The sequence below is a fragment of the Phyllopteryx taeniolatus genome, chromosome 10, assembly GCF_024500385.1.
Source record: "Phyllopteryx taeniolatus isolate TA_2022b chromosome 10, UOR_Ptae_1.2, whole genome shotgun sequence".
Classification (NCBI taxonomy): Eukaryota; Metazoa; Chordata; class Actinopteri; order Syngnathiformes; family Syngnathidae; genus Phyllopteryx; species Phyllopteryx taeniolatus.
Genome location: NC_084511.1, coordinates 13,894,856 through 13,920,018, shown reverse-complemented (window position 1 = coordinate 13,920,018; position 25,163 = coordinate 13,894,856). Strand labels below are relative to the sequence as shown.

General features: G+C 39.7%; 1 protein-coding gene and 1 long non-coding RNA gene across 4 annotated transcripts in view; one reads left to right on the top strand and one right to left on the bottom strand.

Annotated features, from left to right (window-relative positions):
* The window catches only part of LOC133485002 (uncharacterized), a 68,789-nt gene extending 64,415 nt beyond the window's left edge, over positions 1-4,374 (bottom strand). Inside the window, exon 1 of the long non-coding RNA XR_009790575.1 lies at positions 4,236-4,374. This is a non-coding gene — a long non-coding RNA (uncharacterized LOC133485002). The remainder of the gene's footprint in view (positions 1-4,235) is intronic.
* Positions 1-25,163, top strand: part of frmpd3 (FERM and PDZ domain containing 3) — a 104,546-nt gene that overhangs the window by 28,665 nt on the left and 50,718 nt on the right. For 2 of the 3 annotated variants that reach the window (XM_061788285.1, XM_061788283.1), the window contains exon 2: positions 9,257-9,340. The gene's annotated coding sequence lies outside the window, so the exon portion shown is untranslated. Of the gene's footprint in view, positions 1-9,253; positions 9,341-25,163 lie in introns of all 3 variants that reach the window. The other variant, XM_061788284.1, reaches the window with a different exon arrangement.

Sequence of the window (25,163 nt, the reverse complement as noted above, 5' to 3'; positions counted from 1 at the left end):
ATATAAATGTAAAATGGATACAGTGACTGAGATGGTCAATTAGGATTTAAGCTTTGATTTTGCTAATGACTACTGTGCGAATTGTATCCTGTATTGCGAAATGTCAATAAAATACATCCATCTATCCATTTTCTGTACCGCTTTTCCGGGATTTGAAGCCCAGTCCTCAAAACTGTGAGGCAGATGTGCTAACCAGTCGTCCGCGTGCCGCCCAATAAAATACAAATAATACAAAATAATAATAAATAAATATAAATATTCCATTTCAGGAGATGGTATGAATATCGTATCAGTGGCAGGATGGTTTCTGTGTAAACGAGAATGCTATCATGCTGGAAGAGAGGACACTCACATCTCTTGCCTGGTTGTTGTTGAAAGCAATTGTTGCTGTCCAACCAGATGCTCCAACAGATGTTGTAAATAACCATATTGCGGTATGCTGTTTCGTTGTATAAAAACATCACTGATTGTGGCGGTAGGTAGATAGATGGACGGATAGTCAGTTAGTTAGTTCGGCACAATTTCAGTACTGCCTGAAGAGGTTGACAGTACAGTACAGAGTTGAGGGAATGTGCCGTGGGTTTCTCACACAGGGTTGAATTTCAAAGCCGCATGGCATGGGGAGGAAGGATTTCCTCAGTCTTTCATTAGAGCAGGGAAGTGGCAGCAGCCTGTCACTGAAACTGCTCCTCTGCCTGGAGATGGTGCTATGCAGCGGATCCTGTGAATTGTCCATGATGGGCAGAAGCTTGTATGCTTGTATCCTTATAGCCTTCATATCCCTCCTCTGCAGAAAGCTGTGTAAAAGACAAAGGCTGCATATTGCCAGCTCTAGTACTGTTACGGCTTTGATGCCTCCATTTGGCAGGATCTGTGTGTAACAGAGGCTTTCGTCGCACTGTGAAATGTGTTTTCAGTTTAAACTACTTTTCATAAAATCTCTTTATGCATATTAAATCTCATTGTTATTTAGATTAATCTTGAGATGTTTTGCTTTGATATAAACTAGCTCGACTTTGAATCCAAACACTGGCAGGGGCCTTGCCAGTTAAATAAATGAGGACCGACACCGACTCCACAGACACGTAGTTATTATGTAAACAGAAAGCTTTTAATTAGTTTCTTGTCTTCCTTATCACAGCTCCACCATACAGGACCCCATACCCAGTTAGGTAATCATGTATGCTGTCCTGGGGTGTAAACATTAAGACGCAGGGTAAATCATGATGAGCTTTTCAAGGTCTGTTCAGCTGCTGCTCGGGGATTAAAAACAGCACAGTTTATATGTTGAAAAAAGAAAGAAAAAGAAACACACATACCCCTTTAAAATTGTGCCAAAATGTACCATTTTTGTGGCATGTGGAAATAATTTGTTGGCTATGCTTGTGTTTCCATATGAATGCCACATGATACTGTATATACAGTACATTTGTCTACATAAAATGACATACTGTACTGATGATATCACAGACTCCCAAGATTCTAATCTAGCCCGGCTGTATTGCATTTGTTACACTTGCAGGTGCTACATCTAAAATATTAAATTTTAATTCTGTGACACAAGCTGCTTTCAGGGCTACTGATAACTCATTTGTTATTAAGCACTTTGATTAATGTTCCAAACATGGCAGTGTGTCTGTCACTCACTGGGATCTCTGCTCAAAAACTAATTTAAATCTAAGGTCCAGATTGTCTTGTTCTTAGAAGGTAATTTAATGGAACTGTTTTTGCACAACTGTCAACCCCGCACCCACACAGCGAGCAAAACAAACTGCCGAGGGATGAACCATCTTCATTAGCAAGTGTTCATTTTTGGAGTGGAGTATTTTACAGCGCACACGTGGGTGCATGTGGGCATAGAAGCCACACACAGGATGTCAAAGCGTGATATTAAATTGGAATAACAGCTGGGTTGTTGCGATACAGGAGTGTACGGAGAACTCAGAAGTTATAGGGCTCCAAAGTCACTTTACTCCACTGAATTCATTTGAAGTTCACGTGCATCCAACAGTTTCATAAGCCACATCCATGAGTTAGTGTGACGAAGACGTGCAGTGCTGCCAAAAGCACCTGTAGCAGCGAGCATTTGAAGGCACCAAGTTAAATATTGACACTAAAGAACTGTGACCAATTGCACACTTTATCTTGCTGCCTGACAAACACCCCCCTCCATTATGAGCTTTTAGCTGACACCTCAACTCTTCTAAGCCTTCACCGCCAAAAACCTCGCTGCTAATGGAGGCTATCTCAACCGGCTTTGTTAAATACATTTCAGTTGTTTAACCATAATTTTCTTCCCTTATAGTCCTTTTCAGGCCTCCATCAGTGAGGAGATGGAGTGAATAACAATTCAAGAGATTTAAAGGAATTCAGTAGATAATGAATAACTCCTGAATGAAAGCTGGCACATTGGGGGTTTCATATCCTAGAATAAATTGTACTTTAATTATTAAACTTTAGGATGAATCAGCTACAGATTACAAATGCAGCTATTTATTAATTGTAATCAAACATTCCATGTGACTAAAAAATGTAACACTCACAATCATATATTTCACAATGTTCCTAAATATGGAAAATACAAGACAGAATTAGCATCAGATGTTACCAAAAGAAAGAAGAAGGGGTTCACTGACACTTTTGGGATCTCTCATCAGGATATAAAATGTTGTCTATATTGCACAGGGGTATGCTGCTGCCTTTCATGCAGATGGTGTGGATTTGATTACCTGGTCAGCAGGCACGTGCACAGACGTTTTTGGGGGCTCTAGCCAAAAAAAAAAAAAAAAAAAAAAAAGGGGGCACCCTATCGCCAAAACTACTCATACAATTAAGAAAGAAATATGTATTTAACTTGTGTATTTATTTTTTGTTAACACAATCAACACAGTCAATAATATAACTATTATCAAAGGAGGTGAAGGGAGTGGATATACAGTGGATATAAAAAGTCAACACACCCCAGTTCAAATGACACGTTTTTGGAAGGAGGAGGAGGGAGGCTGGGGGCAAGGCGGGAGCATATGTACCATTCTCCCAAGGAATCAAATAAATGCCCTTCAGATTTCAAAACAGTCTCGGTAAAATTGATGACAGAGGGGGTAAATGTTTTTTTTAATTGGTTGAGGGCAAAAGGGCAAGTGATTAACACCACCTCGTGGCTGTGTGTGCACGTGCCTGCTGGCCTTGTGTCCCATTAGTCAGCCACTGCCGGTCCAAAGGGTTAGGGTCCAAATTGGTGGTTTGTGTCAGGAAGAGCAGTGACTCGAGTCATGCAAGTGACTTGGTGTGGCAACCCCTGAAGGGACAAGCCGAAAGTCGACTAACTAGGCTTGAGACCCTAAGACTGTTTGAAACCCAAAATTTTCTTGACACTTAAGTGGAGTTTATTTTGGAAGCTTTTATTTAAATTGATGCAGATTGGAATTTGTGTCGTGCTGTGTGTCGCAATGTTCTGGAAAGGTTTGAGGAATGTTCCAATTAAGAAGAAGGACATTTTGAGCATCTATGAGATCATACATTGTTTAACAAATGGAATTGTAATAAATACATATAAATCCATCCATCCATAGCTGGGCGTGCTGGAGCCTGTCCCAGCTATCATCGGGCAGGAGGCGGGGTACACCCTGAACTGGTTGCCAGCCAATCGCAGGGCACATACAAACAAACGCATAATCAGAGGTGATTAGAGTAGCCAAATATTGGACTAAAGTAAGAGTATTGTTACTTTAGAATAAAAAAAGTAGTCCTCCAAATATTTACCTGAATAAGAGTAAGAAAGTACTCAGTGAATAAACTACTCAAGTAAAAAGTAACTGGTGAGTAACTTCTGATTTAAAAATTGTTTTTTTTTTAAAAGTCAGAGCATGAACATCAAATAAAAAATAAATCATATATGGGAGTCCACACACACACACACACACACACACACACACGCACGCACGCACACACACTTGCCACCATTTCAATTGTTAAGTGCCCAAAAACCAACACCACTGGGCCCTACAGAAAAATTTTTTGCTTTATTCACTTAAATGACTGAATTAAGCTGTTTGCTGAATCAGACTGATGGATAGTGTGTGTGTTTGTGTGTGTTTGTGTGTGTGTGTGTGTCCAAGCGAGCGAGAGAGAGCGAGATTGCAGAGCGTACCTGAAAGATGCATGTTTTCCAGCTACTTATGAAATAAAGCCAATGTTGCACAGCCAAAACAACAATAGAAAAAGCTGCAACTTACCGCAAGGTGTTTTCTCAAGTGTGGGCTGAAATATCCAAGTTTGGGAGCTCACAATTTAAGACTACCATGCATGACAGAGCTGGGTTTTTTTTCGGAGTCTGTAACGTTAACACAAGTCACTCGGCTGATTTTTTTCTTCTTCCCCAATATGAGTCACTTTAATTGGCCCACGAAGGCTTTCTGTGCGGTCATGTGGCTGCCTTGTGCCGTTTGATTGGTGAACTGGATTCGAATGACACAAGTGTTTGCGTTAGATTGGTGCAAAAAGTGCCCAATGCGGAAGTCGAAGGCGAAGTTTAAAAATAGATTACGCACACAATAATTGAAAAATAAAAGTAGCGAGCGGCATGTAGATCCTTGTAACTGAGTAAAAGTACCGTTTCTTCTTAACATAAATACTCAAGTAAAACGTATGGTGCATTAAAACTACTCTGACAAGTACAATTTATCCAAAATGCTACTTGAGTAAATGTAACTGAGTAAATATAGCGTGTTCCTTCCCACCTCTGATAATTAATAAAATATTATTAAAGGTAATTTGAGCAAATAGTTTTTTTCAAATGTTTTGGTAGCCTTTCGCATTGATCATTACCCAAGAAGTAGCTATCAATTTCGAAAAGGTTGGTGACCCCAGTCACACAAAGAGAAAATGAACCCGATGTATGCTGCCTGCTGGTCATGGCAGAGCTAAAACTAAATATTGAGCAAACCAGCCTGCAAACAAGGAATGTAAGTTCAGGAAAAATGTTACCTGTTGATAATGTAGATAATTTATGACAAATTAAAAACATAGAAATAGTGTTATTATCATCCACAGCACTTTCATATCAAAAGCTATAAGCATTAATAATACATTATGCGTCATAAAGTAAAAAGTGTTATCTGCTTATTTTGTTATGAAATCTGTATTCTGTTATTATTAATGCTAGTCTCAAAGTGTTGAGGTTTTGGTGGGCTTTGAGGTTTCCAATAGGCCCCAGCGGTCTCTAAGTTAAGGGATGCATGGGTTAGTGTTTGATTCAAAACATGGAAGAAAATAAGCAAAAATATTGATCATTTTTCCTAAATCCAAGCTGATGTCTTGTTTTGTTTTTGTTGTCCTTTTTTATGAATTAATTACTACACACATTAACACATTGCAACATAAGAAATATTTGCAAACAAAAGTAACTGCAAATAACAACAGACAATCTGTCAAGTGTGGGGAGTAGCTGGACCCAAGAGGAGGCGGAGGCAGATGTAAAATGATGAACAGTTTATTGAGCAAAGGTTACGGAGGAGGTCCTGGATGTGTTGGCAGGCGGCAGCGTGGACAGGTGGCAGGAATGACATGGGTCAGGAACACAGGGGAGCACGCTAGGAGAGGCTTCAATACTTTGCCGAGGATTTCCTGGAACAGGCAGGCTTAAATACCGGTGGTAATGAGGCTGATTGGAGACAGGTGCTGAAAACAGAAGGGGGGGTGGAGGACGCAAAGAGCCCTCCAGGCTACTATAATGGGACTGCAGGGCAGTATATGACACAATCAGCATAAAAAATACACAAAACCAATCGCAGCACAAAACAAATTTTGCATTTTGCAAATACAATTAATCAAAAATCTAAACCAAAACACAGGATGTTCATGTTACTCTTAGTCAGGACCTAAATATTCATTAAGAACTTTACATCTTCTCTGATAAATGTTGACTTCATTGTTTGTTTCAAGGCGGCACGGTGGGCGACTGGTTAGCACATCTGACTCACAGTTCTGAGGACTTCAAATCAGGCCTCGCCTGTGTGGAGTTTTCATGTTCTCCCCACGCCTGCGTGGGTTTTCTCCGGGTGCTCCGGCTTCCTCCCACATCCCCAAAACATGTATGTTAGGTTGATTGAAGACTCTAAATTGCCCGTAGGTGTGAATGTGGGTGTGAATGGTTGTATGTTTCTATGTGCCCTGCGATTGGCTGGTGACCAGTTAAGGGTGTACCCCGCCTCGCGCCCGAAGATAGCTGGCATAGGCTCCAGCACACCTGCGAACCTTGTGAGGATACGCGGTACAGAAAATGAATGAATGAATGAATGTTTGTTTCAACCATGTACCCCTTCACAATTCTCTATCACCTCATATGAGTTTTAAAGTTTGATATGTTAAGTGAATATCTATTTGAAGCTTTAAAAATAAATTGTCTTCCGAGTAAAATTTATAGCACCACTGCAGTTTATAAAGTCCTCAAGCATCACAGAGGTTACTGTATACATCCATCCATCCATTTTCTGAGCCGCTTCTCCTGACAAGGGTCGCGGGCGTGCTGGAGCCTATCCCAGCTGTCATCGGGCAGGAGGCGGGGTACACCCTGAACTGGTTGCCAGTAATCGCAGGGCACATACAAACAAACAACCATTCACACTCACATTCACACCTACGGGCAATTTAGAGTCTACAATTAATGCATGTTTTTGGGATGTGGGAGGAAACCGGAGTGCCCGGAGAAAACCCACGCAGGCACGGGGAGAACATGCAAAATCCACACAGGCGGAGGCAGGGATTGAACCCGGGTCCTCAGAACTGTGAGGCTGACGCTCTAACCAGTCGGCCACCGTGCCGCTTACTGCATACATTTTCTCAATGTTCCTCCAAAAGGAGGGCTCAATATAACAATACCAAAACAAGTGTATCAAAGATTCTGACTCTGACATTCATCAGATTCCACCAATTTACAAATATTTTACATGATCTTTGTGGGCAACTTTAATTTGAATGAATGCTTTGTTTTGCTTAAAACACCATGTTGACTTTTTCATTTTTTGTGCAATGGGCTTGCTGGCAAGAACTATATTTTACAGAATGTTGTGTTCAGTGTTGACGTTGGGCATTTACCTGTATATCTATTCTTTATTGTAATTGTGTTTGACATCAACCAACGTTTGACAGTTTGGTTATTTAGTTCTTTGCCCAGTATGGACAGGAGCAGTTAAATGTGTAAGGATGATCATTTGCTCATAAAATTTGTCTTACTCCGGAACAATCTCCCCACACTTTTAATAGGATGGCTATGCCCCAGCCCGTCAGTTCCACATCACTGCTTTAAATGCCAAAGGAATTGTGTCTCCTTCATATACAATGCTCTTGAAATCTGACTTCCTTACCCTTAAAACCAATTTTAGAGAAAAGCCCAGACTGACAGTATACAGAGGAAATGAATTTTTCACAGAGAGGTTTTCAGAGATATTTTACTGAGCTGACAAAATATATGCAGTCACATGGAGGCATAAATCCCCTCTGGCTCTTTATCACTAATATATATACAGACAGTATATATATATGTATGTATGTGTGTGTGTGTATATATATGCGGGGTACACCCCAAACTGGTTGCCAGCTAATCACAGGGCACACTTAAACAAATAACCATTCACACTGACATTCATCCCTACGGACAATTTAGAGTCGTCAATTAACCTACCATGCATGTTTTTGTGGGAGGAAACCAGAATACCTGGAGAAAACCCACGCAGGCACAGGGAGAACATGCACACTCCACACAGGCGAGGCCGGATTTGAACCCAGGTCCTCAGAACTGTGAGGCGGATGTGCTAACCAGTCACCCACCGTAACACCTATATATATTTTATATATATTATAAAACATGTATATAATATGTATTTGTTTTTGGGGAGGAGGGAGGAAGCTTAAACAGATTAACGGCATTTCAAATCAGTTCAATGGGGAATGATCATTTAAAATATGAGTGTTTAGAGTTATGAGCGTGGTTACACAAAATACGTATCTCAAGGCACCACTGTATTAATAGGCAAGATTCCCAAAGAGAATAGTACGTGAAACTGAACGAATCGTGGACCAGTGGTTCTCATTCTTGTGGAACACAAGGTTACAAAGGAACACTCACATAATATTAGTCTCTTTAGACTACTCTATTAGTACTTTTGTATCATTGTATCAACTTTATTCTCTTAGTTAATTATTTTTTTTTTTCGGTGTGCCCATAATAATTACTACATTACTACAAAGTCGCCTGTGTATTCTCTAATAATGTCAAATTAATAATAATAATTAAATAAATAAATACAAACATACACACATACATACATACTAGGTCTGTCAATCGATTAACTTTTTTAATCAGCTTAATCACAGTTTTAAATTGTGATTAATCGCAATTAATCACAGTCGACAAATATACCACACATAGTACGACATTTTGCTCTGAGATAGTGTTTTAAACTTGTTGTGCTTCGATAAAAAGAGAGTTCAGCCCTGCATTGTATGGAAATTACCTTTGTTTTTTTTCTCCAAAAGTCTCATCAAGGTGACTTTTGATGCAAAATTTGCCACGGAGCCCATTAGTCAGTCTCCTCACTTTGCACTGGTAAAAGCACTGACCAGATCATTGGCCTTATAGCAACCTGCACCGCATTTTGGATATCCTTCCACGTTAAGGTAAAGGAGTGTGTGAGGTAAAAAAAAAATTGTGTGATTAATCTCAGTTGACAGTTCTGAAGACCGGGGTTCCAATCCCGCCCCCGCCTGTGTGGAGTTTGCATGTTCTCCCCGTGCCTGCGGGGGTTTTCTCCAGGTACTCCGCTTTCCTCCCACATCCCAAAAAACATGCATGGTAGGTTAATTGAAGACTCTAAATTGCCCTAAGGTGTGAATGTGAGTGCAAATGGTTGTTTGTTTATATGTGCCCTGGGATTGGCTGGCGTCCAGTTCAGGGTGTACCCCGCCTCTCACCCAAAAATAGCTGGGATAGGCTCCAGCACGCCTGCGACCCTAGTGAGGAGAAGCGGTGCGGAAAATGAATGAATAATTCAAGTCTGATGTGGCAATTTTGCAGGGTCTCTATGTAAAAGATGTTTTTGTTTTTCTTTGTCAGTGATTAATGGAGGTAATTAAATCAACACAAATATCAACTTAAGAAGCAATACTATTCTTACGCAATCACGTAAATGATTATTGTGTGATGATTCTTAAACACTTATTAGTTCAATTCCCTTTTTCCCTTTCTGTGCCCCAGCAGGTTCTCATATAACTGAATTGTGTGGGAGAACATTTATGGGTGATCCCTGTTGACAAAAAGACCTTCAGTCAACACTCAAACACTGTAAGTATACATTTCATCCTTTTACCGTCTTTTGCCTTATATTATCCTTGTCATGAACCGAACAGAGGATAGGACCAATCCTAAGTGCTACAAGTACAGAAGAATAAACATCACACCACGAGACAGTTTATACAGTTAAAAAGGTCAATTGATTTCTGAGCTCATTAGAGTTTTATTCAAAGTATGAATCATTTGAGGCAAAACTGTTCCCATGTCATGTGACTAAAGCACATTCACATTCATATTATGAGGATTACAATTTTAAATTCATTATCAAATGTGAGCCGCAGGCATCATATACAGTGGCTCGGTTTTGCATGAATGTATAAGCTTTTGCAGCTTTCTCATTTAAAATGAGTCACTCTTAATTATTCCCATGACTATTCCCCCTTTCTCTGTCTCTCATTCTACTTACGGCCATTAAGCAACTCATAACCCGTGAAAGGTTACGAACTCTCTCTAGTGTCGTGATATTGACAATACAGCAACATTTCAGCAAAGGGGAATGTACAGTATGTGCGTGTTTGTGTGTCTTCTGCAGCTTTTGCTCACATCTGCATTTCTGCATTGATCCCATGCCAGACAGCCAGTGAGTGAGCACAAAGCTGATGCAGACTTTTGGGTTGTGTGTTGGTCAGTTCCATCACCCAGTGGCCATGTCCATAACTGTGAATGATTGCAGTCCGTACAGCAATCACATTGTGCTGCAGTCAGCATCCATTGTGTGCATATACACACACTGCCTGCATGTGATTGATAAAGCAATGTAGTTATCGTAATACAGACAGTTTTATTGTTTTCTTTCCATTAAATATTAAAAATTTAAGTTTAAGACAAATTTGAGAGATGAATCCCTTGTTGTCCTAACACAGTGTAGCAAACTAAACAGTGTTTGGCAATAACAAAATCTTAATTAGCATATGAAACACTGTGTTAAAAAACATGCTGTTTATCCCTGCAGCGTTTCAGGATTATAATCAACTAATGGGTATACTTTTCTGTCTCAGGAAGCAGCTTGTTAGTCTTGTTAGAACCCCTTTATGCTGACGCAGAGCCATGTATTTTATCACATGCATGTGGGTCAATATCAGAAAGCAGTGTTAACTGAAAACACACCATGCTGACTTGATTAATGCTGTGAAAGTGATGTTTTGGAGTGACTGAAACTGTTAAGTCAGAGATCCTAGTGGAAACTGCATTTCTGCTGCAATGCGAATTGATATGTGTCTCCTTCCACTTTGTGGAGATTTGAACAAACAGTGGGTGAATACAAATAGCCACAGAGGATCTGGGATCAAACTTACAGCTGCAGTGAAGAAAAAATAAATTAAACTGCAGTGGGAAAAGCATCCATGCTTCTTTAGCAAAATATATTTTTTGAGGATTAGACAGAAAAACAAAAAGAACAGACTTTGTTGTGAAAATGATATGAGTGGCCCTTTCTAAGGTGAAAAAGGCAACAGCAAAATTCACATTCATTTACAGTTCAGTAAATTTTCATTTAATTGAATTTTGTGTGTGCGTGTGCGTGCACGGATGCGCGTGAGTGTGTGTGTGTGTGAAATACATTTTTTTGTTGATTTGGCTCTTTCAACACAGTTTGTATTTTGTGTGCAACTGGTGTGTGGTTCATTTTGTGCACAAAAAAAGTGACTGTTTTGAATATGAAATAAACCATATCTTATTTTTTCCAATTACGAAGTGTTCCGTGAATTCGCGTATGAAACTTGCATGGTTCAGTACCTCCAACAAGGTTAAGAACTAGTGCTTTGGAGTACTACTTTTGTCAATACCGTGACACTTCTGTGCATCTCCTGCAATATGCATTTACCCTTGCTGTCTTCAATGACGCCCCCATCCATCAGTGGCTGAAACCATTTTGTTCAGTTGCAATGTGAAGATGGTGATGACGATTAGCTTGCAGCAGTCACCGTACACAGTGGATTTTGTTATCTCACATCCCTTGAGCTGACAGGCACAGGCACACTAAGGCTGCCTTTTCTTCTTCCTGTTCAGATAGAGATGACAGCTCTCTATGGACACTAACACAGCCCAGCTTCTGCTACCATGTAATTGTAGTATCCAACACTGTGGTAAACAATGTGGCAGACATTTCATGTACAAATGTGCTCTTGTAAAAGTCTGACACAGAAATCAGTCTCTGAATGCAAGCCTCTCCATTTTGAATTGAAATCAATTCACGGTCCTCAATCTGAATTTAGGATGCATGTGGAGTCTTACAAGTGCACATCAGTCGGTGTGATAATTTCCAGACTCATCGAAATGGTCCTTGTCTGCAGTCACAACACTGTCTCCCAATTAGCGGCACGTTCACACTAGGTGACGTAGCACTGCAGTTAATCACTGAGAAGGGTCGCTAATAAAGTATTTAGCAATTCTATGAATTTCATCTTGACATCCATTTTCCTCCCAGAAAAAGAATCATATAAAGAGCTTCAAGGCAGATTTGTAATGGATTTTAAAGAAAATTGACTTTGAGTGATGAAACACGGCTGTACAGCAGCAGGCTATTGTTTTTAGAAACTACAAAACTCAGATAATCCTGTGTCATCCTCACAAGAACTCCATGATTGCTGATCAAAAAGAAACACTACCTGCAGAGTGCTTACAAAACATGCATCTACAGTTACAGTATGTGCAAAATACTAACTTTATTCTTTTCATAGTATTCATTTTGACATACAGCCCCATTTATGGCGGGGGATATTTTCCGGACCTACTAAAGATGAAAATATATCATAGCGCTCATATAAAAATATTTTTTATATATAGTAGTTTTAACCGTTTGCATGTTCTCCCCGTGCCTGTGTGGGTTTTCCCCGGGTACTCCGGTTTCCTCCCTCATCCTAAAAACATACGTGGTAGGTTGACTGAAGACTCTAAATTACCCGTAGGTGTGAATGTGAGTGTGAATGGTCGTTTGAGTATATGTGCTCTGCTATTGGTGCCTGAAGTTAAGTGGGTTAGACTCCAGCACGCCCGCGACCCTAGTGAGGATAAGCGCTACAAAAAATGGAGGAATGGATGGATAGTTTTACCCCCCCCCCCCCACCCTCACCCCACCCCCACATGCATTAAACACATCTAAACTTATTAAAACACAGAAGAGAAAATTGCAAGCATAAAATGTATTGAAAATACTGCATGCTGCATGCACGATCAGGATTTTTGGGGCCGATCACCGATCAGCGAGTTGAAAAAAACGATCTGATCACAAGATGGAGGAATGTGTCTATTTAAATGACCTGTTCATTTACTGTATATACTTGTGTACTTAATTGCTCCAAAAATCATACTTACAATATATAATGTATCTTTGTTCCTCTATTTATGCGAGTGAGGCATAGTGACAGACAGAACAAATGAATGGTCTTCTATTAGATGGCAGGAAGTAAATACAGTAATTAATCTATTCACTTTTTGTGACAATTTTGTTTGTTGGTGTGCCGTGAGATTTTTCAATTGGAAAATATGTTCCTTGGCTCCATAAAGGTTAGAAATCACAGCTCTAGTCAGATCGTGTATTCTAATCAGTCAGGTCAAACCAACATTACAACATGACAGAAATAATGGGTGCTAACTTACTGTAATTAAATTACTTTATCTTTAATTAAATTACTTCACCCACACCGAAACTTTAGAGCATGATTCGAGAGAACGGCGGCATGTTTACGTACAACCGTTTGTGCTACCACTAGCTTGCTAGGCTACATAACGTTTTGTTGCCTGCTTGCGAGCCGTATCGTATTAAAAGTACGTGAGCCTTAAACGAACGTCCTCTCCTGTCCTGAGCACCGGTGACCACCAACACACGTTTTTCCCTATTTTGTCCTTAGAATACAGTCGGCGCGATCCACTGTTGTCGTCGCCACAATAACGAGTGCATCCGGTCACATTTGAGTTGACAAGATAAAGCCCAATGTTCGTAAAAAACGGGATGCGGTGGTATCGGAATACAAGATTTTTTTTGCAGTAGTCTTGACAGTGTAATCGTGAAAGAGCAAATTTGTCTTGTAGACTGATCCAGGCATTACGTGTTGTCTGTCTCAGACGTGTTGTCTGTTCCACACCACCGACGTTTTTTGTTTGTTTGTTTGTTTGTTTTAAATAACTTTATTGGCCGTCAGATATTTCCAATACTACATCAAAAGAAACGTGACAAGGCTAAAAATAAACTAGCTTTTGGATTCAAATATACTGTCCACGATGGGGACGCGGAGTAAATGTCTTTTGCGATCATTGATCGGATCGGCGAATTATGACATTAAAGCCGATCAGCATAAAATGCAAAATATCGGCCGATACCGATCAGCCCAATAAAATTGGTGTAAAGTCTAAAAAAAAGATACAGTTGAGTCCACTGTATGTGGCGCCCCAAATGTTGCTTCTGGATTAGAACAGTAGTGGTTGCAGTTTTTCCATTGCAAGCAAGTTGGTTTATATGTGCGAGGGACAGTCGGCTGACGTGCGACGGGGAGGTTTTTTTTTTTCTGCGATTGTCCAGTTCAGTTGCTTTTGGCTGTGTCACACTGTGTGGTGCAGGCCTAAGTATTGATGTTTTTTTACCCTGAGGGGGCACCATAACTCCAGGAACGTGGACTTGTGTAGTTTGTCCACATACAGGCACATACTCTCAATATAAATATATATATAAAGTTAGTCTGAGAAGAAAAAAATATCCACAGGTCGAAGCTTGGTGACCTAAGCTGCATTTCGTTGTGACTACAGAGTATTAGACCATGTTCAGACATGCAAATATGCATTTTCTAAATAGCATAGTTTTCAAATAATGAAAATGTATTTTGTATTTATGACAGCACTGTAAAAATAGATTTATTCAGAGGCCCAGCACAAAGGCAGAGTAGTTCACACACTAAGCGAGCACCCATGTGTCATGGAAATGCAGGTGAGCATCATTAAACATACGTACATAAACATCTGTTTACTTACTGTTCCTTCAATGCTCTCGCCGTCTTAAATGTGGCATCTTTAATATAATCAGGCGATGTAATTCAACACAGTATGTGGCTCGTGAGGGGATTTGAAGGTAATATAAGGCAGCCAGGAGCATGTGGTTGCACAAAAAAATGAGCTAAATAAAAGTCAACTGCATGAAAAGTGCCTTGTTCCGATGAAGAAATTCCTGATTAGCAGTGAAAATCGTAACAGTTAATAATGGCAGATACTGTAAATCCTCGTAACACTTGTACGTATCATCATGGTCATGGTCCAAGCTGTACAGACATTTTCATTCTTAAATGTTTGATCTTGCACTGCCAAACCCTCCCCAAATGTTTTAGTTTTTTTTCTCTCTTCTTAAAAAATAAATAGATAATCAAAATTAATACAGCAGAACCTGTGGGTGAGCAGGATCAATCGAGTTAATATTATACTGTATGTACTGTAGTTGTGCTAAGAAGACTGTGAAACTACCTGGTATCGTCGTATTCACTTCTTAAGGGAAAGTGCATTCTTATTAACATGATCTAATTAATAATTAATTATAATAATTAATTAGCCAGTCCCTCAACGATCACGTTAACTGCACTGTGTCTTAATTTCCACTACGTTTGCAAACCCCAATTGCAATTAAGTTGGCACGTTGTGTAAAACCTAAATAAAAACCGAATAACATGATTTAAAAATCATTTTTAACGTATATTCAATTGAATACACAACAAAGCTATAGATAGATATTTAATGTTTGAACTGAACGTTGTTTTTGGCAAATAGTCAATCCTTTTGAAATACGAGAGAAGAAGACTAAAATTCAGATTTAAGCGCTTTCACCCTCTTTTCTGAAATCACATGGAAGGGTTTGTTTACTAGTGGTGACAGTTGTGCTTTTGCCACCTGGAAGTATATGTGACACCATGGTGAAATTGTCTATAGGTTGCAGTGAAAATACTGAGTTTATTGCCAAAAGTCAGTACTTTGACCACGATCCCCGCTATTTCTAACATCGTAGATCAGATGTCCTTCTTGATGTAGAATTTTAATGACTGAATGGTTGAACCCATTAGTTGAAACTATTGAAGCGAGACACCAGATCCAGGACAGTAACAGTCTATATGTCTGCTCATTTACTTTTAGCTCTTCTTCATACATTTTGTATTTTATCCACCAGTTATCGTTGTCCAGAAAACAAAAAGCCTACAGTTTGCATTTTAATGTGACTCTGACAGACACATGGACTAGCTTCCATTTAACTCTCTTTCTACCCGACAAGTACAGCATAATTATATCACCACACGTTGTTTCCAGGACCAATTTTTGAGCACAATAAAAAAAGGCTTTGGAGCAATCCTAAATCACAGTGACAAATATGCGTGTAACCTTGCTTAAAGACAAAGCGCAAACAAAGAGCTTTTTGTCGAGCTACTTGTAGACATTGTCGAGGGATTTGTACATTGCAACCGCTTACTCATAACCTGTGCTCATCTTTCAGCCCTCAGGGCCGCAGCTGCTGCATTGTACACACAAACCAGTGTTCCTCTCTCTACATGTTACCATGGCGACACCTGTCCTGAGGCATATGTAAATTAAGAATTCTCTGGGAAAAAGAAGGTGAATATTTTATGCTGTAGTTATACTTAATATCACTGTATAAGAATAACCTGTAATTGCGCCCCTGCTCTCAGCCTTACTTGCGCAACCTGTCTGTGTATAAACGTGCACATACAGCAACACGTTGTGCAGCTACACTTCGAACACATGTTGTTCTTGTTCGCTTCTGTGAACTTGAATATTTTTTGTTGTCTGGGATTAATCTATTAATCTTTGTCCGACACTTTGTTTCGTAGCACAGACAAACACAAACTGTGTATGTGTGTCTGTCTTTGAAACACAAATGCTTTTTGGAGCATGAAATAAGCTTTCCTGGGAAACTGTGACGGGTAAAGTAGTTGACATCCCCTGCCATTTCTTAATTAAGTACGTGGCTCTCATCTTCAAATTGTAAATGTCACCTCCGGGCGCCTAACTACCGTTCTCGTCTCTCCTCTTGGTTCTGGCTCGAGCTGGTCAAGTAAAACGTTTGGGAGCTGTAATGCAGCACTCTGCTGCCATCTTAATCAGCCTTTGAGAGTGAAGGTCACCGTGTTAGGCAATTGACTGTGAAAACACAGAGAATTTTCTTGAAATCAGCTCCTTCCTCACCTTTTCCTTTCCCCCATGTTGCGCTACAGCACAGGTGTCAAACTGATGGCCCGGGGACCAGATGCGGCCCGCCACATCATTTTATGTGGCCCGCGAAAGCAAATCAAAATTGCTCATTGTCTTCTAGTGTAATACCATTGAGATATTCCCACTTTGAAAAGAAATGTAATAGTCGAAAAATGTTATTATAGGCTTCTGATTTCAAAACTGGTTATTCATCAATGTGTCGTGTATACCGTATGTAATTACAGTATATGAGGTAATCTTTCATTTATATGGGTTCACAGTTGTAGCGGCCCTCCGAGGGAAGTCATAACTACGATGTGGCCCATGACAAAAATGAGTTTGACACCCCTGCTCTACAGTATATAGCGTGTATGTGCACGTATGTGTGCATACTGTTGTCTTTCTGTCTTTGTGTTGACATTTTGGCTGGTCCAAACAAGGAAAATGCTAATTTTCTCATTTTATTCTATGTGTGCACGTGTTATGCACTAGACTCTAATGAGCCGAGAGGGGCCTGCTTTAACTCACTAGCGCTCAGCATCTATTGGCCTCCACACTTACAGACCACACTTAGAAATTGCATCCGGACTTTCTCTTACTGTCAAAAAATACACAAAATGAGGATTTGAAGTGGAGAATTTATTGATGGTAGATGTTTGATGTGTAAAATGAAAAGGACTCATAATCTAAAGGTTCCTACACTTAAAATATATGAGTTCTAGATTAGAGAGGTCCATTTGTTAAACTCCAAAACACACACAAAACACTACAAAGAGTGGGATTTTATAGAATATTGAATGCAATATATGAGGGATCTATAGGGAAACACACAGAAGGCTCTAACTATAGAAATAAAATAACACTAAGGGTAACGAAAAGGAAAAATAGGACCGTGTGTTGCTGGACCAATGTTCAAAATGCGTTCAGTCAGAGCGAGAGAGAGAGAGAGAGCAAAGTTGTGATTTTGTGTGAAGCTAGTAATTTCCCCCAAATTAATCGGCACTAATATTGTGCATCCTAGAAACGCTTGTTGTGGTACTCATGACCGTAGGTTCGTTGGTCTTTGGGGATGGTCTTTTCTCCTCAAGAGGAAAACGAAGCAGGTTTAGGTGCGCTCGTAACTTTCCTGTCGATTGAACTGGTGGCCGGCCCAGCTCTTGCTCTCAGATGCGCGCGTGAGGCTCAGTCAATCGATCGCGGCTAGGAAAAGCAATCGAAGCTGCATGGCCGGCTTCCTCGATCGAAAGCGCCACTGGCTTGGTTGAGGCGGGCGCTCACGCACGTGGTGGCACCTGGGGGCACCGGAGGACAACGGAAGGGGCAGCAGAGAAGCAGAACAAATGAGAAAAAAAAAGAGACAGAAGAGGTGGGAGCCAAAGGTTAAATACCCAGGGGGCGTGCCCAAGAGGACGGAGGAAAATGGAGAAGCCCACGCCCATCGACTTGAATTTCAGTCTGCAATTTAGCCATAAAAGTGGTGTAAAAATCATATCTTAATATAATATACTCCCAACTTTGTACTCTTACTCATAGATCAAGCATATAGAATGATTGTTTAAACTTTAGTCTTGGCAAATCAACTACTTATGGTTCAATGCAACACTTCATGCTGTTTGGCTTCAAATCGAGACAAACAGTTCTCAAAATCTCCAGCTGGACCTGTAGGTTGACACCATGCCACATACATGAAGACATACATTTTGAATATTTCTGCAGAGTTCGTGAAATATCACAACAGACATTTTATCTTCAGTTTAATGAAACCATTCAGTCCACCTTGTAGTAACACTCAAACGCCAGAGGGTGGCGCCTGTGTCCCAGCAATTGTTCCTATAGGGGGGAGGATCTCCCCACCTTTGGTTGCTGTCAGTTCAAACGAAGAAAAGGACTTTTTGATGACTGTAAACCAAGATTTCGATGGGACCTGCTAATTAATTTAGGGTCCACTTGACATACACCAGGAGTCCTTTTAGTGACCGTCTCACACAGCAGGGAGGAATGCAGCTTATCAAGTTGTGGGGGAGTTACTGTGGCACCTCAGGTTGCGGGAGCATGTCTGCTACACTGTACTGGTTTCAATTGTGTGTGTGTTAATTCTATGTGCATGTGTTATAGACCACCAGAACAAGCCATTACATTTTGGCTTGTGTGTTCATTTGTTAGCTATGTAATTATCCAATTTCAACAAAACTTTGTAGAAGGGTGGTGAATGCGCCAAAAAAGAACACACTAAATTAATTACAATTTTGATGCAGCTATACTGTAGCTAAATGTGCTGATCTTGGGTTTTCTACAGTTTTATATGGCAATATTTGACTTTTTACTTTGAGAAAAAAATTTCAGTGAATAATGCATGAATGTTAATGATAAAATTCTGCCATCTAAAGGTGGTATGTATCTATGAAGATGTACAATTTGGTGCTGATCCAAATTTGGATTGCTCTGCCTTGGCGGAGGTCTTCAGGTCTACTGAGAGCCATCATACACTGTAGTTTGAAGTAGTAATTATTACTTGTTGATTTACAATCAACACGAGCGAGATGAACTTGAAGATGAAGCAGTGCTTTTATGCAGTGTAACAAGAAGCTGCAGTATTTTTTGCTGACAGCTTAAGTTCTGTCAGTTCAGTTTTACCCTGTTTAGTTGCACTACAATGCCTCCTTCAGCTCTGATAATATCCTCCATTTACTGGGACACTGGAAGTATGGTGGGTCTGTTCAGTTACACCTGAATTTTATCACCCTGTGTTTTATCACCAATGTTTTATGAGCTCATCATGTGTCTTTCAAGACTTTTTGTTCATTGGTTGTTTGCCTTTGCGGCTTCGAAGTAGAGCAGAAAGAAAGATAATATATATTTTGCACAGTCTCATTAAGAATTACAGTGTAGTACATCAACCTCACATTCCCCGGGCGCTTCAGCTGCCCCCTGCTCCAGTGTGTTCCACTAACATGTGTATGTGTTCACTGTGATGGGTTAAATGCAGAGAACAAATTTCGTGTGCATGTGACAATAAAAGGTGATTCTTCTTCTTCTTCTTAATTATTGTGCAGTACTAATTACGTTACATACAATAATATTGATATACTGTAATTCTTTGAAGAGCTAGTTGATTAAATTGTTAACAAGCATTAATATGATCCAAGGCTAACATTATGGTATTTAACATTGAAATAGTAACATTCAATGTTACTTTCAAGTTCATTTTTACTGCATCTTGTTTAGTTTTTACTGTAGTAACATTAACATTAGACGCAGAGCAGCAAACACATTAATGCATTAGTGCTAAGACAGCACACATTTGATGAGTGCTGTAAATACTGTACTGTATACACTAGAGGTGTTAAACTCAATTTTGTCACGGGCCACATTGTTGGTACGGTTTCCCTCAGAGGACTGTTATGACTGTGAAAACATATACAGTAAATGTTCCATCGCCTGATCATAGTATTATATATACACAACAAAATATAAATGATACATAGCTAGTTTTCAAATCAGAAGTCAATGATAATAGTTGAACTATTGTTGAAGTTACTGCATGTAAAAAGGGGTTTGGTAATATCCATACCTCCATTTTCTGTACCGCTTTTCCTCACTAGGGTCGCGGGCTTGCTGGATCCTATCCCAGCTATCTTCGGGCAAGAGACAGGGTACACCCTGAACTGGTCGCCAGCCAATTGCAGGGCACATAGAAACAAACAACCATTCACACTCACATTCACACCTACAGGCAATTTAGAGTCTTCAATCAACCTACCACGCATGTTTTTGGGATGTGGGAGGAAACCGGAGTGCCTGGAGAAAACGCACGCAGGCACGGGGAGAACATGCAAACTTCACACAGGTGAGCCCGGGATTTGAACCCCGGTCCTCTGAACTGTGAGGCAGATGTGCTAACCAGTCGTCCACCGTGCCGCTGGTTTGGTAACTTAAATAAATAAATAAAATAAAATACAATTTAAAAAATGCTAAATCGGCATGTTATGATTTGAAATTTTGGTACAGACTTTAGCAAGAATCATGGAAGTTGATGCAAATTATTTGCTTTCGGCAGCCACATAAAATGATCTGTGAATGTGGCCCCCGGCCTACAAGTTTGACATGCCTGCTATTTTGTTATATTATGTCTTATAGTAAATATTTATTATATATACTTATTTCATCTGAGAGGTGTTGCTTTCGGATTTTGTTTTTGTTGTAACAGTATTCGATTTAATTTCTTATTGAATTATTAATTGGTGTCTTTTGTGTTAATGTGGTTTATTTGTTCTAATCTGTATCATATATTTTGAGTAACTACTGTATCAATGAATCATGCGTAACTACTGTATTGATGTACTACGTGTTGTACTAATCTATTATTTGTACTGTTTATTATATTTGGACCCCAGGAAGATTAGCCAACTGCTACGGGACAAGCTAACGGGGATGTCGGCAGCGGCTGCTGCTTGAGACAGTCATTGATATTTTAACCAAAATACTTTGCTTACAACACCAAAAAAGTCGATATACAAATTAATTTAGCATATGATGGCCAGCACTTGCTGAAATTGCGGTTACCCAGCGATTTTGAGTTCGTAACTTTGACGGTTGCAGCTGAGCTAACTAAACTAGTTAGCTTTAAACAACAAACAATGGCAGGGTTCACTCGAGCCATCTTATTTTCTGGGTCACACTGAGAGCAAGTGCATTGTCAGATTTACTTCAAACTTCACAGAAAAGAATAACAATAACGTTGAATCACGTCCATATATTTTTCTATTGTGTCCGAATCCTATACATGTGTGATTTTTAATGCCGAAAACGCTTTTTGCAGTCAGATTTGCGTTGTAACAACCACAAGGAACATCTTTCATCTTTATCAAAAGTTTGAATAAACACTAACATAACGTAGATAGCGTTAACGAAAACTCACCCCATAAGAATATGAAAAGTATTCCTGTATACGTCATTTTCCTCTGAACAAATGAGAAGTCCATCAGCTGTCTTTTCGTCGTTGTCGTTCACCAGTCACTTTCACTTTCTGCTTTTTGTGCGGACACAAGTGCGAGTTCTTTGGCAAATGCGTCAATCGCCACAGCCCCAACACTGAGTACTGTAAAGTTCATAAAATAAGAAGACGCTGGTCATGCCAGCCAGTTCTGTGAGGCTAATGTGTGTCATGTACAGTACTCAGAGCCAATTACTGTATAGTTTTTAAACATAATTACTAGCACTTGCCCCAAAATTCTGCCTAGCTCATTAGGAATCTTTCCACACATTGCTTTTTTTCAAAAGTGGATGAGCTAACCAAACACAGAGATGTATAAAAGTAAAGAAAAATAAATAGCCTATTCCTGTCTTCACTGTCTCAAACATTCCCCAGTGCAGTAATGGCACACCGCTTTTGTCCACTTGAAACAATTTTGCTCAATGATTGCTTCAAATCAATGTGCAAACTGTTCGGTATCACGTCTCCCAGAATCTTACCGAGAATCTTTTTTTTTTTATTATCCCTGCATTCACATTGATTATCATGTGTTTTCCTAGGGCCCTCATACTGGGTTATCACGCAGTGGTTGCTGATAAGCTGCTAATGTTATTGATTGCATCCCATTAACTGGGACAAAAGTGCACTGTTGCAATATAATTCATCACAACTGTTAACTGAGCTATTGCTCAGTGGAACACCACTTGCAAGAGGAATAAGCATCTCACCACAGGTGCACAGAATGTAACAGCCGTTATGTGTGAAATAAAAGTGCAGGCTCCGATTTACTCCAAGCAGGGATCAAGGTTGAATGCATTGATTTACTGGACCATTGTACTGTACCTCTGTTGAGCAATTCATCACAGCCAAGAGCAGTGAACTATTTAAAAATTCCAACCAAATCAATACCGCAGAGCAAGTTGATCCCTTCAAATGAGTGAGCACATTGTAAGATACAAAGGATCCTTTTTCCGAGGTATAAAAGACTTTGGCCAATGCCAGCGAGCAAATTTCACAATTGCATACAACAGTAACAAACGTAGATCATTTTACACTTGAGACAACGTGAGTCATGCACATGTCATGTAAACAATGAGTCCCAGCCCTGGAACAATGAGTCCCTGCAGCTAATCATCGCGGAACACAGATACAATAAGCCTCCGCTATACCACAGTTATTGCTTCGCGGTCCCACTATATTGCAGATTTTGATTACAGTTGTTACTCTATTTTTTATAGTTTGTACACTATTTTTGTGTTATACATTGATCTTGCTCTCTCTCAATATATGATGTGTTTAAATGTGTTTGTGTTGTTTTAGGTGTCTTTATAGGCCTTTCAATAAAATTTAAGTGCTGTAATTGCAACAAAAACATGCCTGGAGTGTATTTAAATAGGGTATTTCTATATCAAGAATTTCAATTATTACGGAGGTGGACTGAAATTAAACCCCCCTCCTCATCTGATGGAGGAGGGGATTACTGCATACAGATAATCAGTTTATGAATGGATAATTAATTAATTGATAATTAATTTTATTATATAAATAACTACTTTTTGAACAGATAACCAGCTGATGAAAAAACGACCTAGTTAGTTATACTTTTACACAAAAGGACATTAAAGAATAATTTTCTCAAATTCACACTTTTTAGTTGACAGTCAACATTAATATTGAAAATTTTGGGCGGTAAGTATTTACTGGACAGGGGGAGAATATAAAAACGGTTATGTACAGTCACTTAAGCTGTCAGATAATTGTAACAGATTTAAAAAGCAGGAAAAATTTGGGCTGGATGACATTCCAGTTGTTTGTCAAAACTGAATTGATGTACAATTCTTGAGTTCATGTGGATGTGTAAGGTAGGGTTGGGCATTGTTTGAATTCGAGCGATTCCGGTTCCTTATTTCGATTCCAGTACCAAACGATTCTCGATTCCCATTATTGTAGGGGGCTGGGTCAAGAAAGTTTGGATGGTTTAAATAAAGGGTGTCCAAATTATGAACATCCATTTTCTTAGCAGCCTGCAGCATAGACTAAAATGAACATTTGACTTGAGATTCTTTATAACTCAATATCAAACCTCTGAACTAAAAGGCAATGTGTGTGGAACTAACACAATTGACTTAATATGCATTAATGTTTCAGCTAAAAGTTAAATATAGCATTGTTAAAATTGTTATTTGCAACTGTTTCATCGCGTAAAATGGTTTATATGTGCAGATTTAAACTTGACTTCCTGTTTTAAGCATGTAGTGTTTTATTTTGAAGGGTACGCACCAGAACTCAACATTTTGGCACAAAAAGTCACTTCACCGTTTTTTTTTTTTTTTTTAAATGGCTTTAACCAAATGCTATAAAATGTTGATTCATTTCCTTACCCACCGATGAGGCACAAGGTTAGTATTCTTGACACTGTGAGACAACGTTTATGTGAATTTTGTCCCAATACATTGTGATTTAAAGTTGCTACAGTGAAATTTTAGCTCAATGTTAAGCTAAGTGTTAAGTTTTTTCTGTTATCTGCTCTTACGTTGGTTTGGACTAAAATAAAATGCTAAAAACCATCAGTGCAAAAGTGCAAGCAACCGTTTAACCTTGTTAGCTGTCTCAATGCTGGCATAGATGTATTTTATTGTTTCACTCACTCAATTGACTGAGATTTGACTTCACTGAAGCTCCGCAGGGTATAGGCTGAGGCTCGGAACCTGTCAGAATTCTACACATCGTAAAAGCCTCCTTTGCAGAATATAATCTTATTCCAAGTGTTTCACTGAGGCGACTGGTCATTAACAAAGTTGAGACACACTTTTGTCCGCCGCCGCCGTCGGGTACAAGCACGTCTTCATTCTTCTTTGTTGGTTTTTGACGCTTCTTCATTGATTTTCGACACTTCTTCTTCGGGCTCAGCAAACTAGGCATCAAAACTGGGAACCGAAATTTTTTTATTTGAACGATTCTGGGAGAACCGTAACGTTAGTCCTGGTTCCAATCGGTTCTCGATTGTAGATGCCCAACCCTAGTGATTGTAGATGCCCAACCCCGCTTTGACTGGGTTTGCCTTGGGCCACGTCACTGTGCTGAGCCAGCAACGGACCAGCCCACAAACAGTGACAGCATGGTGCATCACTTGCTTGTGCTTTAATTTAAAAGGCAGCTAGCCAGCAGGCTAGCCCGCTAGCTGCACTACACTTCAAACATCCCTCGCGGTTTTATACTTTGTTTTGGCATTGAGCGGCAACCTAGCTGGCCATTGTATTTATGGAAAGATAACCTGCCCTATTCTACCTCTGATTGGGTACTGGGTAGCACCAAAACAGGACTCGTACTTTGAGTTGATAATGATTTGCTGAAGCACTTCAGCAACACACGCACGTATTGTACGTAGGTAAGCAATGCTGTGCATCTGTGGATGCAGATTCACCATGCACCCTGCTCATTTATGTACATCTCAGACGCAGGGTGGACATCAAACGAGATCTCTGAACCAATGCAAATTGGGTATCTCCTTCACTGTAACAGTCACATTTTCTTAGATCTGCACAGAGTAACAGAATGCATCTTGCTTGTCCCTCTCCTTCACCCAAGGACTGAATGGATTAAAGCTGAACAAGCAGCCAAGCATATATTCAATTCCTACACACTGACGGAGAATTCAGCAGATGA